The following is a 15,637-nucleotide window of genomic DNA, read 5'->3' on the forward strand; positions in this document are numbered from 1 at the left end:
CAAAGGAAAAAACCCAAATGATCATCTCAATTGATGAAGAAAAGGCATTTGACAAAATCCAACACTGCTGCTTCATAGAAACACTTAGAAAACTAGGAATAAAAGGATACTTCATCAACATGATAAAGGGCATATATGATAATCCTATAGCAAATATCCTACTTAATGGTGAAAGACTGAACACTTTCCCTATAAGACCAGGCCCAAGAAAAGGATGTCCACTCTCATCTCTGCTATTCAACTTTGTACTTTAAGTTCTAGGCAGAACAATTAGTAAAGAGATAGAAATCAAAGGCATCTACATTGGAAAGGAAGAAGTGAAAGTTTCCCTATATATAGATGATATGACCCTATACAGAAATTCTTCAATAAATCCACAACAAAGCTCCTATAGCTAATAAATTCAGTGAAGTGGGAAGGTATAAGACCATGACACAAAACTCAGCAGTGTTTCTATACCTTAGTAATGAAAAAGCTTAAGAAGAAATCAAGGAAAATATTCTATTCACAGTAGCAGCTAAAAGAAACCAAATATCTAGGCATGAATCTTACCAAGGATGTTGTGACAGTTTGAGATTATTTTGTGGATCCCCAAAAGAAAAAGATTATATTTGCAAACTAATCTATTTCCCTTTGATTGCATCAGATTCAGCTGAGATGTCTTGATTAAATTACCTGTTAATATTAGGGCTTGATTCGACCACAGCAGTAGGGTGTGACTCAGGTTGAGTGCTAATATAAATGGACAGTCAATGAAGAAGACACACAGGAAAAAAGGGAGCTATGTCATCTTTGACCCTGGGCCCTGGGGAGAAAGATGAGCTATTTGCATGATAGCTGAGACTGGGAAGAGAGTCGAGATTAATAATAGGAAGCCCTGAGAGAAAAGCCCTATGCCAACCTACAGCTGAGATTGGGAAGAATCTGAGCCCCTGGAACCTCTAGAGCAGGATTCTTAACAAGAGGTATGTGAACTGGAATTGAAATTTAAAAATCATTATTCTTATGGGGACAGATTGGTGCAGGTATGATATATTTATTAAGTAATACACAGTATAGTGCAGACTTCGTAAGGGGTCTGTGGTTTTAACCTAACTAGCAAAGGGATCTGTGGAACAAAAAAGATTAAGAACCCCTACTCTAGGGGAAGAGGAAAAGGAAGCCCAGGAAGAGATCAGTGACCATCTTGTGTCAACACATGGCAACTGACTTTGGTGAGAAAGCAGCCTTGAGTTGAACTGTTTAGGGCCTTGTAACTGTACACTTTTGCCCCAAATAAATCTTCTTTATAAAAGCCAACAGATTTCTGGTACTTTGCATCAGCACCCCTTTGGCTGACTAATACAGATGTAAAGGACTTACATGCAGAAAACTACAAAACATTGCTAAATAATAATTTAAAAGACCTAAACAAGTGTAGGGATATTCCATGTTCATGGATTGGAAGACAAATATTGTTAAGATGTCAGTTCTTCCCAAAGAGATTTGTAGATTCAACACAATCCGAATCAACATTCCAACAGCCTTCTTTGCAGGTATGGACATGCCAATCAACACATTTATATGGAAGAGTAAGGAGTCCCCTAGAGCCAAAGCCATTTGAAAAAGAAGAATGAAATTCAAGGACTCCTACTATGCAATGTAAACTTATTACGAAGCCAAAGTAATCAAAACAGCATGGAACTGGCACAAGGACAGATGTATAGACAAACAGAATCTAATTGAGAGCTCAGAAATCAACCCTTTATGGCCAACCAGTTTTTGACAAGGATCACAAGTTTGCTCAATTGGGAAAGAATATTTCCTTCAACAAATGGTCCTGGGAAAACTGGATGCCTATATACAAAAAATGGAGGTGGGTCCATACCACATACCATATATAAAAATCAACTCAAAATGGATCAAAGACCTAAATATAAGAGCCAGAACTAACAAACTCCTAGAAGAAAACATAGGGAAGTATCTCCAGGATCTTGTACTAGGCAATGATTTTTTAGTTTATATAGGAGCATGGGCAATAAAAGAAAAAACAGATAAATGTGACCTCATCAAAATTAAAACTTTTGTGCATCAAAGGCCTTTATCATGAAAGTATAAAGACAACTTATGCAATGGGAAATAACTTTTTGAGTAGAGAGAAATACTACAACTCAACAGTAAAAAGACAACCCAATTTAAAAATGGCAAAGATTTTGAATAGACTTTTCTCCAAAGAAAATACACAAATGGTCAAAAATTACATGAAATGATGCTCAACATCATTAGCCATCAGGAAAATGAAACTCAAAACCACAATGAGATACCATTTCATACCCAGTAAAGTGGCTACTATTTTTAAAATGGAAAATTACAAGGATTGGAGAGGATATGGAAAAAGAGGAACACTCATTCACTGTTGGTAGAAATGTAAAATGGTGCAGCCCTTCTGGAAGACAGTTTGGTGGTTACTCATACAGTTAAATATAGAATTACCATATGACCTGGCTCTCCCACTTCTAGGTATATACCCAAACAAACTGAAAGCAGGGACTTGAACACATATTTTCATCCTGATGTTCTTAGCAGCATTATTCACAATTGCCAAAAGATGGAAGCAACCCAAGTGTCTATCAACTGATGAATGGATAAATAAAAGTGGAATATACAGACAATAGAACATTATTCAGCCATAAAAAAGGAATGAAGTTCTGATACATGTGACAACATGGATGAAACTTGAAGACATCATGTTGAGTGAAATAGCCAGACACAAAAACAAAAGGACAAATATTATATAAGCTGATATGAAATAATTAAACTAAGCAAATTTGTAGGGTCAGAAATTAGAATATAGGTTACCAGGGGCCAGGGTAAGGGTAGAGAATGGGGAGTTACTGCTTAAATTGTACAGTTTCTATTTGGGATGATAGGAACATATTGGTAATGCACAGGACTGATGGTAGCACTGCATTGTGAATGTAATTAACATCTCTGAAATATATATTTCAATGTGGTTAAAAGAGGAAATTTTATGTTGTATATATTTTGCTGGAATAAAAATTAAAGGAAAATAAAACAAAACCATGGGACTGTACAACACAAACAGTGAACCCTAAATTAAACTAGGGACTACAGGCTAATAGTACAATTATAAAAATGTGATATCATCAATTGTGACAAATGTACCACACTAATGTAAGGTGTCATAGGGGAGGATATGTGGGAACTCTGTGTTTATGCATGTAAACCCACAACTTCTCTGATTTAAAAAAGGCAAGGTTGGCTAATCTAAGGAATTTTGGCTGTCAGGTTATCAGATAAACATTCAATTTGAACAGAAGCTTGAACACAAATGATGTTGATAAAAATGTTCTTAGAGCAGAGACAAAGTGCTTGCCTAAAAACATGTTGGCGGTGGACTTAGCCCAGTGGTTAGGGCGTCCGTCTACCACATGGGAGGTCCACGGTTCAAACCCCGGGCCTCCTTGACCCGTGTGGAGCTGGCCCATGCTCGGTGCTGATGCGTGCAGGGAGTGCCCTGCCAGGCAGGGGTGTCCTTTGCCCACGCGCAAGGAGTACGGCCTGTAAGGAGAGTCGCCCAGCGCGAAAGAAGGTGCAGCCTACCCAAGAATGGCACTGCACTCACGGAAAGCTGACACAACAAGATGAGGCAACAAAAAGAAACACAGTTTCCCTTGCAGCTGACAACAACAGAAGCGGACAAAGAAACAAGACTCAGCAAATAGACACAGAGAACAGACAACCGGGGTGGGGGTGGGGAGGGGAGAGAAATAAATAAATCTTTAAAAAAAAATAAAAAACATGTGAGTTAGTTATTGATAATCTGTCATCAGAGCCAATGTTTACAACAACCTTAGAAAGCAATTATAGTCTACGGCCATACCACCCTGAACGTGCCTGATCTCGTCTGATCTCAGAAACTAAGCAGGGTGTCAGGCCTGGTTAGTACTTGGATGGGAGACCGCCTGGGAATACCTGGTGCTGTAGGCTTAAAAAAAAAAAAAAAAAGAAAGCAATGATAATAAAAAAGAGTAAGGGGGTAATTAAATACCACTAATCATTACTTTCTAGAGCTCTATAACTATCAAAATATGGCAAGAGTAGACATAAGCTCTTGGATAATTTTTTTTATCCTTCTTTTTCCCACCTTATCCTCTAGCACATCTAGCTGAAATATGAATCTCCTCAAATTCTGAAAACCAAATTGCCACACATAAGCTCAGGATAGGTGACACAGACTGGATTGTTTCCTCTGAATGCTTGGATCAAATCATTTCCTTGGAGAAGTTCTTTGAAGACTTGTTATAGAGAAATAGAAAACCTAACAATCTGACGATTATTATCAGCATTTTGTATTAGAGAGTTCTTTTGGCTGCAAGTGTGAGTAAACCCCAGCCCAGTAAGACAGTGGTAGCTAGGAGCCCAGAGGAAGAGCGACTCCAAACTCAGCAGCTCCAGCTCAGCAGCTCAGGTCTGGCTTCTGCTCCCTCCTCTGGGTATTGAAGACCTCTTCGGGCTGGCAGCGAGATGGCTGCAGCTCCTCCCCTTATCACATCTGTGCATGGCAATGTCCAAAGGAAGAAGAGGAATGAACTCTTCCTTGCAACTTTTTTTTTAAGGGGCAATTATACCTTTCCAAGAAACTCTCAGGCAGACTTTTCTACTTGTCTTTTGTCTAGAATTGGTTGATATGCCCAGTCTTAAATCAGTCACTGTAAGGAGAAGAGTATAACCATGACCAGCTCAGATTAAACCTGTGGGATGGAATCGATATTGGAAAGTCAACCAATATGACCACAACAAATAACAGTATCCATCAACACTTGCTCGGCATATTTTCTTTTGTGGTAGGGATTGTGCTAAATTCTTTAAATGAATTATATCATTTGAAAATAATTCTAGAAGCTATGTACTTTTACTAATTTCACATTACAGATGAGGAAACTAGGTTTAAGTTGGTGGGTTGAATTCAAAATTACATAAAGAGTAAATGCTGGACTCAAGCCTAGGTCTGTTCAACTCCAAAGATCACCCTACTATATGGACAGAGCACAGGTGAAATATTTCGAATATCAGGATTATTATTAAGGTGAGTAGGATGTAAACCTCAGCAAAAAGGAAGTAGAATAGGAGAGAAGATACCAAGTAAGAATGCACATTGTTGCTTTAAACGCATCCAAACTTTCAAGCTCGAAGAACTACATTCCAAAGCATGGAAAGAATCTGGGTGTTTGGCGGTTTAATGACTTTGAGAGGTCACAGAGAATGAAAGAAGAGCCAGAAAACTGGGGAAAAGCAAATGTTTGAATTTTGAAGAATTGAGAAGATTAGATTGTGAACTGAAAAACAAAATTTATTGAGTGCTTACTCTGGGCTGGGATTGTTCCAACAATTCTCTGACATAGGAATTATTTTTATCTGCATTTTATAGATGAAAAACTGAACTCATGGGGTTTCTACATGGATTAAATAACTACTTAAATTAGTAAACTATTCAAAACAATTTTTATTACATAAAACACTATATAAATGTAGCTTATTATTATTGTGGAGAAATTAAAGTTCTCCTCTTCATAGTTATGGCTTGCCATCATTATAAACAATTTAAGCCACAATGTATAGCTTTCATCTGCAGTTTTAATTAATTTCATTAGAAATATTTTATAGCAATATTTCATATCAAAGGACAGCACAATGTTAGTAAGAGTCACCTTGCAGGAAAAGAAGCAGAGTCAAGTAAATCAGGTGACTGAAGTGAGGTTCTGTGATTAGTTAGTAGCTGAAGCAGGGTTAGTCCCACTAACAGCACACGAGAGAGATAAAACTCATTTCTCTGACTTATCAGTATCTGTGCCACCTGAATTCAGCCTCTTCATCAGTCTGGGGCCTGAAAGTTGAATTCCTCAGCTGAGCTTAAATTGTTGATCTGTTTTTTACTGAACTGTTCTTTTTCCTCCCTTTATGTTTCTAGCCTTCATCTGCAAGTAGTCATAAAAGTTTCATATAATGACAGGTAAGGGATTGGGGAAAGATGCAGGTATATCAAATATGACACAAGAAAGATATATTTTTTCTGCAATGTGTTTCAAACAAAGCATTTTTCTTGGCATTAAAACACTAACAATGAAGTGGCCCCAGCCCCTACCAATGCTAAATTATTTTAGTGGAAGTCATTGTGTCCCACCTGATAAAAATAAGTATGAATTATATTTTTAGACAAACTTAAATCACTGGAATGTCTAAATAGTTGAAGAATGAAAAATTTCACAAATCCTCAAGTGTGAGGTAGTGGATTTATTTGTTTGTTTACACATGAATTTAGACCTCGGTAATGGTGGTCTCATTAGCACACAAGTCCCACTAGAGGGCTGCAGAAAATCTCTTCAGATTTACTCTACTGAGAGGAATGGACTATGCCAAGCTTTCTAGACTTCCCGGGACATTTAGCAAATAGAGTTAGAGTTTAGGCATTTGTATTAGTCAGCCAAAGGGGTGCTGATGCAAAATACCAGAAATCTGTTGGTTCTTATAAAGGGTATTTATTTGGGGTAGAAGCCCATAGTTACCAGGCAAATAAAGCATAAGTTACTTCCCTCAGCAAAGGATGTTGCCACATTTTGGAGCAAGACGGCTGCCAACGTCCGCAGGGGTTCAGGCTTCCTGAGTTCCTCTCTTCCCAGGGTTCGTTTCTCTCTGTGGCTTAGAGTCTCTGCTCTCTCCATAAGGCCAGCTATGGACTATCAGGGAAATGGCTCACCTCTCTTCCCTGTGGCTTCTGCTGTGTCCAACTGAGCCTTTGCTCCTTCCTCATGTATCTGCTTCTCTATGTGCCTACTTCCCAGGCTCCAGAATCAAAACTCCAAAACTCACATCTCTGTGGTGTGGTTTCTCTGTGAGTCCCCACCCACCAAGGGGGTGGGGACACAACATCCTACTGATGTGGCCCAATCAAAGCCTCAATCATTATTTAATCAAGTTAAAGTGAAACCTCAGAATCCAATATAATCTAATATGCAAACAGACCAGTTTAAAAACATAATCTAATATCTATTTTTGGAATTCATAAATAATACCAAACAAATACATCATTTTTATAAAATTATTGAATATTTTCCCTTTTTCTATTGGTAAAGATAGCAATTCTGAATTCAGTTCCTTGCTCTTCCTCTGTATTTGTTTCCTAAGATAATCAAAGATCATGCAGTAACCAGTATAACTGATTCCAGTATGTGGAAGTTGTGTGTGTGTGTGTGCACACATGACTGTGATTTGGATAACATAGAACAAAAGGGGAAAATACAACTTCATCCCTAATATGAATTTATATTATTGAAACCAGGAAAGTAGTTCCTTAGCAGGAAAGGAAATATTGGTTGGTTCTACATGTGGCTTTCTCCATCTTCCTACCCTCACACTGGAGAAATCCAAGAATTACTGGTAATGTGGGAGGGAAGGTGAGGGTAACCTACCCCTTCTTTCAACAATCAAACAAAGGCACAAGAATCTCAGAGAAAGTTATCAGTTACTACGTCAGATTTAAGTAGTATAATATTCTAACTCATTCAAGGAAACTGGGATGGCAAAGATTTGCAACTGACTTTCTTAATCTATTTGGGTCATCCTTTCTATCCACTTTTAGACTGAGGCTTTATTCCTAGACTCTTGTGTAGCTGTGGTGACCTCAGTTATCAGAGAGAATTTCTCATAGGCCTTCCCCATGTGTCTTCTCTTATCTCCCTCAAAAATTCCTTAGGCTCTTTAACCATTTTTCTACCTACAGTCAAGAGGTAAACTTTATCTTGTGTCCTGTTTCTGCTGTTGAATTTTAAGATCAGCTTGTGAGTTTCTGCAAAAAAAGCCAGCTGGGATTTTTATCAAGATTGCATTGAATTGGTGGGATCAGTTTGGGGAATAATGGCATCTGAACAAGATTAAGTCTTCCACTACATGAACATGGGATGTCCTTTCATTTATTGAATGCTTTTTACATTTCTTTTGACAGCATTTTGTAGTTTTCTATGTACAAATGTTGTATTTCTTTTCAATTTATTTAACAAAAAGTATTTCATTCTTTTTTATCTATTATAAATTGAATTGTTTTTTTTTAAAGATTTATTTTATTTATTTCTCTCCCCTTCCCCCCGCCCCCAGTTGTCTGTTCTCTGTGTCCATTTGCTGTGTGTTCTTATTTGTTCGCTTCTGTTGTTGTGAGTGGCACGGGAATTTGTGTTTCTTTTTGTTGCATCATCTTGTTGTGTCAGCTCTCTGTGTGTGCGGCACCATTCCTGCACAGGCTGAACTTTCTTTCACACTGGGCGGCTTTCCTTACGGGGCGCACTCCTTGTGCGTGGGGCTCCCCTACGCGGGGGACACCCCTGCATGGCACAGCACTCTTTGTGCGCATCAGCACTGCGCATGGGCCAGCTCCACACGGGTCAAGGAGGCCCGGGGTTGGTACCACGGACCTCCAATATGGTAGATGGATGCCCTAACCACTGGGCTGAGTCCACTTCCCTGAATTGTTTTTAATTTCATTTTCAGATTGTTCATTGCTAATACATAGAAATACCACTAATATTTGTATATTAATTTGTATCCTGCAAGCACGTTGAGATGTATTAGCTTTAAAAGATTTTTGTGTATTCTTTTGGAGTTTCTATTACAAGAATATGTCATTCTACAAATGGATATGATTTTACCTCTTCCTTTCCTATCTGGATGACTTTTTTTTTTTCTGCCTAGTTTATCTGGTTGAAACCACCAGTACAATTTTGAATAGAAGTGGTGAGAGTGGATATCCTTGTCTTGTTCCTAATCTTGAGGAGATTTCACTATAATATATGAGGTTAGCCGTGGGTTTTTCAGAGCTGTCCTTTATCAGGTTGCAGAATTTCCCTAGTTTGTTCCATGTTTTTATCATTGGAAGTTGTCAAATGATTTCTCTGAATTTTTTGGGATGATCCTTTATCCTATCCTATTAATATTGGTACTTTACATTAATTGACCTTTTTATGTTTAGCCAGCTTGCACTTCTGGGATAAATCTCACTTGGGTTATGTTGTCTAATCCTTTTTATATGGATTTGGTTGGAGAGTATTTTGTTGAGGATTTTTGCATGTATTATTCATGATTGCTATTGGTCTATAGTTTTCTTGTGATGTCTTTGTCTGGTTTGATATCAGGATACTAAAGACTTCTTAGAATACACTAGGAAGTGTTCCCTCCTCTTTTGCTTGTTGGAAGAGTTTGTGAAGGATTGATGATTAATTCTTCTTTAAACATTTGGTACAATTCACCAGGGAAACCATCTGGGTTTGGAATGTTGTGTGTGGGAAGTTTTTTATTTAATATCTTTGATTCAATCTTTTTACTTGTTATAGGTCTTTTCAAATATTCTATTCTTTTTTGAGTCAGTTTCAATTTTTTGTGTCTTTCGAGAAATTTTTCCATTTCATTTAGGTTATCTAATATGTCAGGATACTACTGTTACCTTCATTCATATTTGGCTCATTCAGATTCTGAGGAATCTGAACCCCCATAGATTTATTGTGGTGACATTTTTTAGGCAGAGAGCATTTAAAGTCACAATATGAAAGTGGTCATCTTATTGGTTAAAAGTTGTTCATTTATTCATTCATTCATTCAACATTTATTGAATATCTGCTCTGTGTCATGAATAGTCCAAGTTCTAGGATTAAAAGGGGAGGAAAAGAGATAATACTTCTCCCTATGTAGCTTACATTCTCATAAAAGAGGTGGAGAATAGATAAAAATAAAAAGCTATATAATATGTAATATAATGTGAAGAAGAATCTTGATTATAGAACAAAGTTTAATAGACAATAGTTTTTCAACCTCTTGAATATTATATTCCAACCATATAAAGTTAATACATGAATATATCACACTGGTATGATGCCTATCAGGTTAAACAGATTCTAATAACGAGTTTCCTTTCATATTTAAATATTGTATTTGGTGGAGTGGGAGGGGGCCAAGGCAATAGATAATTATCTAATTTAGTGGTTCTCAATATTGCTGCACATTAGGATCATCAGAAAATGTTTTAAAATATACCACTTCCTGACTCTATTCTTTAGAAGTTCTGATTTACTTAGGTCTACAGTGAGGTCCAGGCAAGACTATGTTTTAAGAGTACCCTGTGATTCAAATATGCAACTAGTGTTGAGTATCAAGTACCTATTATGAAGCAGACTTGGCCCAGTGGTTAGGACATCCGTCTACCACATGGGAGGTCTGCGGTTCAAACCCCGGGCCCCCTTGACCCATGTGGAGCGGGCCCACGCGCAGTGCTGATGCGCTCAAGGAGTGCTGTGCCACGCAGGGGTGTCCCCCGCGTAGGGGAGCCCCACGCGCAAGGAGTGCGCCCCGTAAGGAAAGCCGCCCAGCCCGAAAGAAAGTGCAGCCTGCCCAGGAATGGCACCGCACACACGGAGAGCTGACGCAACAAGATGATGCAACAAAGAGAGACACAGATTCCCATGCTGCTGACAACAGAAGTGAACACGCAGCAAAATAGATACAGAGAACAGACACCTGAGGCGGGGGTGGGAGGGGGGAGAAATAAAATAAAAATAAAATAAATCTTAAAAAAAAAAAAAGTACCTATTATGTCCAAAACCAATTCAAGGTGCCTTATATGTTTTCCAGTATCACAATGAGTCATGTTTTATCACTCCCATGTATATGTGAGAAGAACTAAAGTTCAGAGAGTTTAAGTGCTTTTCAGGATGCTATACAGTGTCTGTTCTATCACTGCTCTTTAAATGGAATCACCCTACTGGTGCATTCCATCAAAGATAGCTTAAAAGCCCAGGACTACAACCTCCTTCTCTTGTATTTTCCCTAATTGCCGTTCCTTTGTCCACTCACTAGCTTTTTCCTCACTACTATCTTTGCATCTTTAACACTCTCTCTTGATTCTTAAACTCAACACCTTGGCTTTAGCCACTGCATATTTTGAGGACTTACTTGGATCCCCTTTTCTGTTTTAGTAGCTCAGCCTGGTATGCTCAATTCTTAATTTTGCATTCTCATGACTTTTAATACAGCAGCTAGAATTATGAGTATGAGATGCTGATGATAAAATTTTATACAGTATATTTAAATTTAATACTTTTGCCACAGTTCCCATAACACCTAAAGTCACTTAAAACTGTCACCTTGTAATTCTGAAGGGCTCCAAATAAAAATAATGTTCAAGTCTTTTGTTTATTCTGCGTTAAGAAAAGTCCTGCTTATATGTCTTTTGTTTTTTTGGTTTTTTTAAAATTTTATTTTATTCATTTTTTAAAAAATATTACATTCAAAAAATATGAGGTCCCCATTCACCCCCACCACCCCCACCCCACCACTCCCCCCACAGTAACACTCTCCCCTATCATCATCACACATCCATTGCATCTGGTGAGTACATCTCTGGGCATTGCTGCACCCCATGGCCTGTGGTCCACACCATAGCCCACGTTCTCCCACGTTCCATCCAGTGGGCCATGGGAGGACATACAATGTCCAGCAATTGTCCCTGCAGCACCACTCAGGACAACCCCAAGTCCTGAAAATGCCTCCACATTTCATCTTTTCCTCCCATTCCCTGCACCCAGCAGCCACTATGGCCACTTTTTCCACACCAATGCCACATTTTCTCGATTTTTAACCACAATAGTTCATGAATAGAATATCATTAAGTCCACTCTAATCCTTACTGTATTCCTCCTTCCTGTGGACCTTGGCTTGTTGTGTCCATTCCACATCTATGTCAAGAGGGGGCTTAGATTCCACATGGATACTGGGTGCAATCCTGCTGCTTTCAGTTGTAGTCTAGGCTCCATGGTGTGGTGGTTGAAATTCTTCAACTCCGTGTTAGCTGAGTGGGGTAAGTCCAATAAATCAGAGTGTAGGAGCTGAAGTCTGTTGAGGCTCAGGGCCTGGCTATCATATCATCAGTCCAGAGATTCAAATCCCCTAGATATATCTTAAACCCCAGCACCAACTACAATTCCAGTAAAGTAGCATGAAAGGCTTGTGAAAAGAGATCACATCTGAGTCCAGCTCCATCACGCAGAAACACCAACTCCAAAGAAGGGCCAACTGACATGGCAGTGAACTCCATCTGCCATAACCATAAAACCTGTGGGTCTCTTTAGCCCTCAAAAGAACCAATACCTGGGGTTGGATCTACTTTATCTGTCTCTGAGACTCTGCTCAGGTGTGCATAAGGGCAATCCTTCTGACAACCTCCAGACTCTTTTAGAGACTCATAGCCATATAAACTCATTTGTCCTTTCCATTTCCCCCTTACTTTAGGTCAAACAGCATTTTTAACTCCTGTTATTATATGTAGACAGGGATATTCTGCTGGTCCGCATTGAACCTTTAATTCAAGGTCATTTTCTATTTACATCATCAGCTGGTACTTGGTAGTGATCCCTCGGTGCCAGGGAGGCTCATCCCCAGGTGTCATGTCCCACGCTGGGGGGAAGGCATTGCATTTACATGCTGAGTTTGGCTTTGAGACTGGCCACATTTGAGTAACAAGGAGGCTGTCAGGAGGGAACTCCTAGGCACAGTGCTGCTCTAGGCCTTGTTCTTATTTCAGGTGTATAGGCTCACAAGCATAGTCACTAGTATCAGGGGGTCACTGTTGGGCCTTCATTCCTTCCTGGTTCCCGACGTTGCACCTGGGGGACTGCTGCTGCTCCCCTAGGGACCACAACAGAGCACCCCCCCCAGCCAGGAACCCAGTACCCCCCCAGCTGTTGTTTTTAATTGTTTCCACTATGAGTATATCCAAACATTTCCATGCACCCTGGACACAAGCCCTGTATAACTCCCTGTCAACCATATGTCCCCTGTCAATAACATCCCATACCAGTATTCCTCCGCTGCCATTGTTGAACCACTCTGTGATCCAAAACTTCCTGAAAAGTGAAGCCCAATATAATGTCAGGTTCCCTTAATAGTAAAATGGAATATAGCAATGAGTTTAAAGGTTAGATATAGAATACATATTGATTTGGAAAAATTTTACATCCTATCTTTTTCTTTTCTTTTTTCCCTAATTATTTAGCTTCTCTTCACAAGAGCCTTAGATCACAGTAATTCATATATACAATATACAGTTCTCCCACATATCCATTATAAAACCTTTTCCCTTCCATAGTGATAATCTTTTAACTTATTCATATCATATTTACTGAAACTGATGTACAGATATTGAGACAATAGCTTTCAAACAAGGTAACATTTGTGTTTACATTGTGGTTTATACTTTAGGCTATACAGTTTTCTAAATTTTTTAGTTATCCTATGTTTTACATTATGGTTTACATCATTAGTCTGTCATCCTCTATATGTTTTTGGTGTAATATTACATGTTTTATATCCATCCTTGTGTACTCTTGTGAAACACTTCTTTTGCCCTCACATTTACTTTGGTTCCATCTATTCAATATCTATTTCCCCCTCCCCTTGGGGCCCACAGTGACAGTCAATCTTCATTTCTTGAGCAGCCATGTTCAGAGATACTTACAACAGTGTTGAGGGCTTGACTTGCTCAACTGCCCTAATGCCCTGGGAGCCACCATTTCTCTTGAGAGATACAGTTCCCTCTATTTGATGGCATTAGTCCTCCCCAAGTTGTGGGTCGACCTTCACTCTCATTATATGGGTCTCTACCCAATGGTATAACCCACTCTGGCAAAATGAGCATTCAGATATTTCCTAGGAGTCTGTCCTGCATCAGATTATCCCCTTTGAGTGTCTTAAACAGGTAACTTTCCTAATTGTATTTTGAAAAGGTTTTCTCAGCATTATACTCTCAACCAACACCTGACAATCTCCTATGTTTGTGTGTTGCCCCACCCTCCCCCCAATTTCTTGGGCAATATTACCCATCCACCCATCCCTAGCCCCCCTCAAACCCCCAAAGCCCCACCCAAAGGTAACCCTATGCCCCCATTTTATCCCTTACTTGCACACATACTTACCTCCAGCTTATCATAGATTTCACCCATGTAGATGTCAGCTTACATCCTTCCTCTACCCCCTGATTTCCTGTAAGCCTATCTTCCAGTCTCTAGCTCTCTGAGGCAGCTTGCTTATTTGATATCATTGAGGTAATGTAGTATTTGTCCTTCAATGCCTGGGTTGCTTCACTCAACACAAGGTTCTCAAGATTCATCCATGTTATCATGTGTGTTTGTTCTTAAAGCCAAGTAGTATTCCATTGTATGTATATACCACATTTTATTGATCCACTCATCTGTTGATGGGCATTTGGGTCGATTCCAACTTTTGACGATAGTGAACAATGCTGCTATGAACATTGGTGTGCATATATCGGTTTGTGTCCCTGCCTTCAGTTCTGCTGGGTATATACCCAGCAGTGGAATTGCTGGGTCATATGGCAAATCTATGGTTAGTTTTTTGAGAAACTGCCAAACGGTCCTCCAGAATGATTGGATCCTTCTGCATTCCCACTGGCAGTGGATGAGTGTTCCCATTTCTTCACATCCTCTCCAGCATTTGTATTCTTCTGTTTTTTTCTAGCTGCCAATCTTATGGGAGTAAGGTGGTATCTCATTGTAGTTTTGATTTGCATTTCCCTGATAGCTAAGATTTGGAGCATTTTTTCATGTGCTTTTTAGCCATTTGTATTTCTTCTTTGGAGAAGTGTCTGTTTAAATCTTTTTCCCATTTTTTAAATGGGTTGTTTATCTTTTTATTTTCAAGATATAGGAGTTCTTTATATATGCAAGTTATAAGTCTCTTATCGGATATATGGTTGCCAAATATTTTCTCCCATTGTGTAGGTTCCCTTTTTACTTTCTTGACAAACTCCTTTGAGGTGCAGAAGGCTTTAATTTTGAGGAAGTCCCATTTATCTATTTGTTCTTTTGCTGCTTGTGCTTTTGGTGTGATGTTCATGAAGCCATTTCCTATTACAAGATCTTGTAGATGTTTCCCTACATTGCTTTCCAAGGTCTTTATGGTCTTGGCTCTTATATTTAGGTCTTTGATCCATCTTGAGTTGATCTTTGTATAAGGTGTGAGATGGTGATCCTCTTTTATTCTTCTGCATATGGATATCCAGTTCTCCAGGCACCATTTGTTGAATAGGCCATTCTCTCCCAGTTGAGAGGGTTTGGTGGCTTTATCGGATATTATATGGCTATATATATGAGGTTCTATATCAGAACTTTCAATTCGATTCCATTGGTCTGTGCGTCTCTCCTTAGGCCAATATCTTGCTGTTTTCACTACTGTAGCTTTGTAGTATGTTTTGAAGTCCGGTAGTGTGATTCCTCCAATTTCGTTTTTCTTTTTCAATATGTCTGGCTATTCGGGGCCTCTTTCCTTTCCAAATAAATTTCATAGTTAGTTTTTCTAGTTCCTTAAAGAAGGATGTATTGATTTTTATTGGGATTGTATTGAATGTGTATATCAGTTTTGGTAGGATAGACATCTTAATAATATTCAGTCTTCCTATCCATGAACAGGGAGTATTCTTTCATTTATTTAGGTCTTCTTGATTTCCTTGAACAGTCTTGTATAGTTCTCAGTGTATAAGTTTTTTACATCTTTAGTTAAATTTATTCCTAAATATTAGATTTTT

General features: G+C 38.8%; 1 non-coding gene across 1 annotated transcript; it reads left to right on the forward strand.

Moving 5' to 3' along the window:
• Window positions 1-3,869: 3,869 nt before the first annotated feature.
• On the forward strand, window positions 3,870-3,990 carry LOC111760652 (5S ribosomal RNA). Its single transcript, XR_009186013.1, has one exon. It is a non-coding gene; the product is annotated as a 5S ribosomal RNA (ribosomal RNA).
• Window positions 3,991-15,637: the final 11,647 nt, after the last annotated feature.

The sequence above is a fragment of the Dasypus novemcinctus genome, chromosome 5 (assembly GCF_030445035.2).
Source record: "Dasypus novemcinctus isolate mDasNov1 chromosome 5, mDasNov1.1.hap2, whole genome shotgun sequence".
Classification (NCBI taxonomy): domain Eukaryota; kingdom Metazoa; phylum Chordata; class Mammalia; order Cingulata; family Dasypodidae; genus Dasypus; species Dasypus novemcinctus.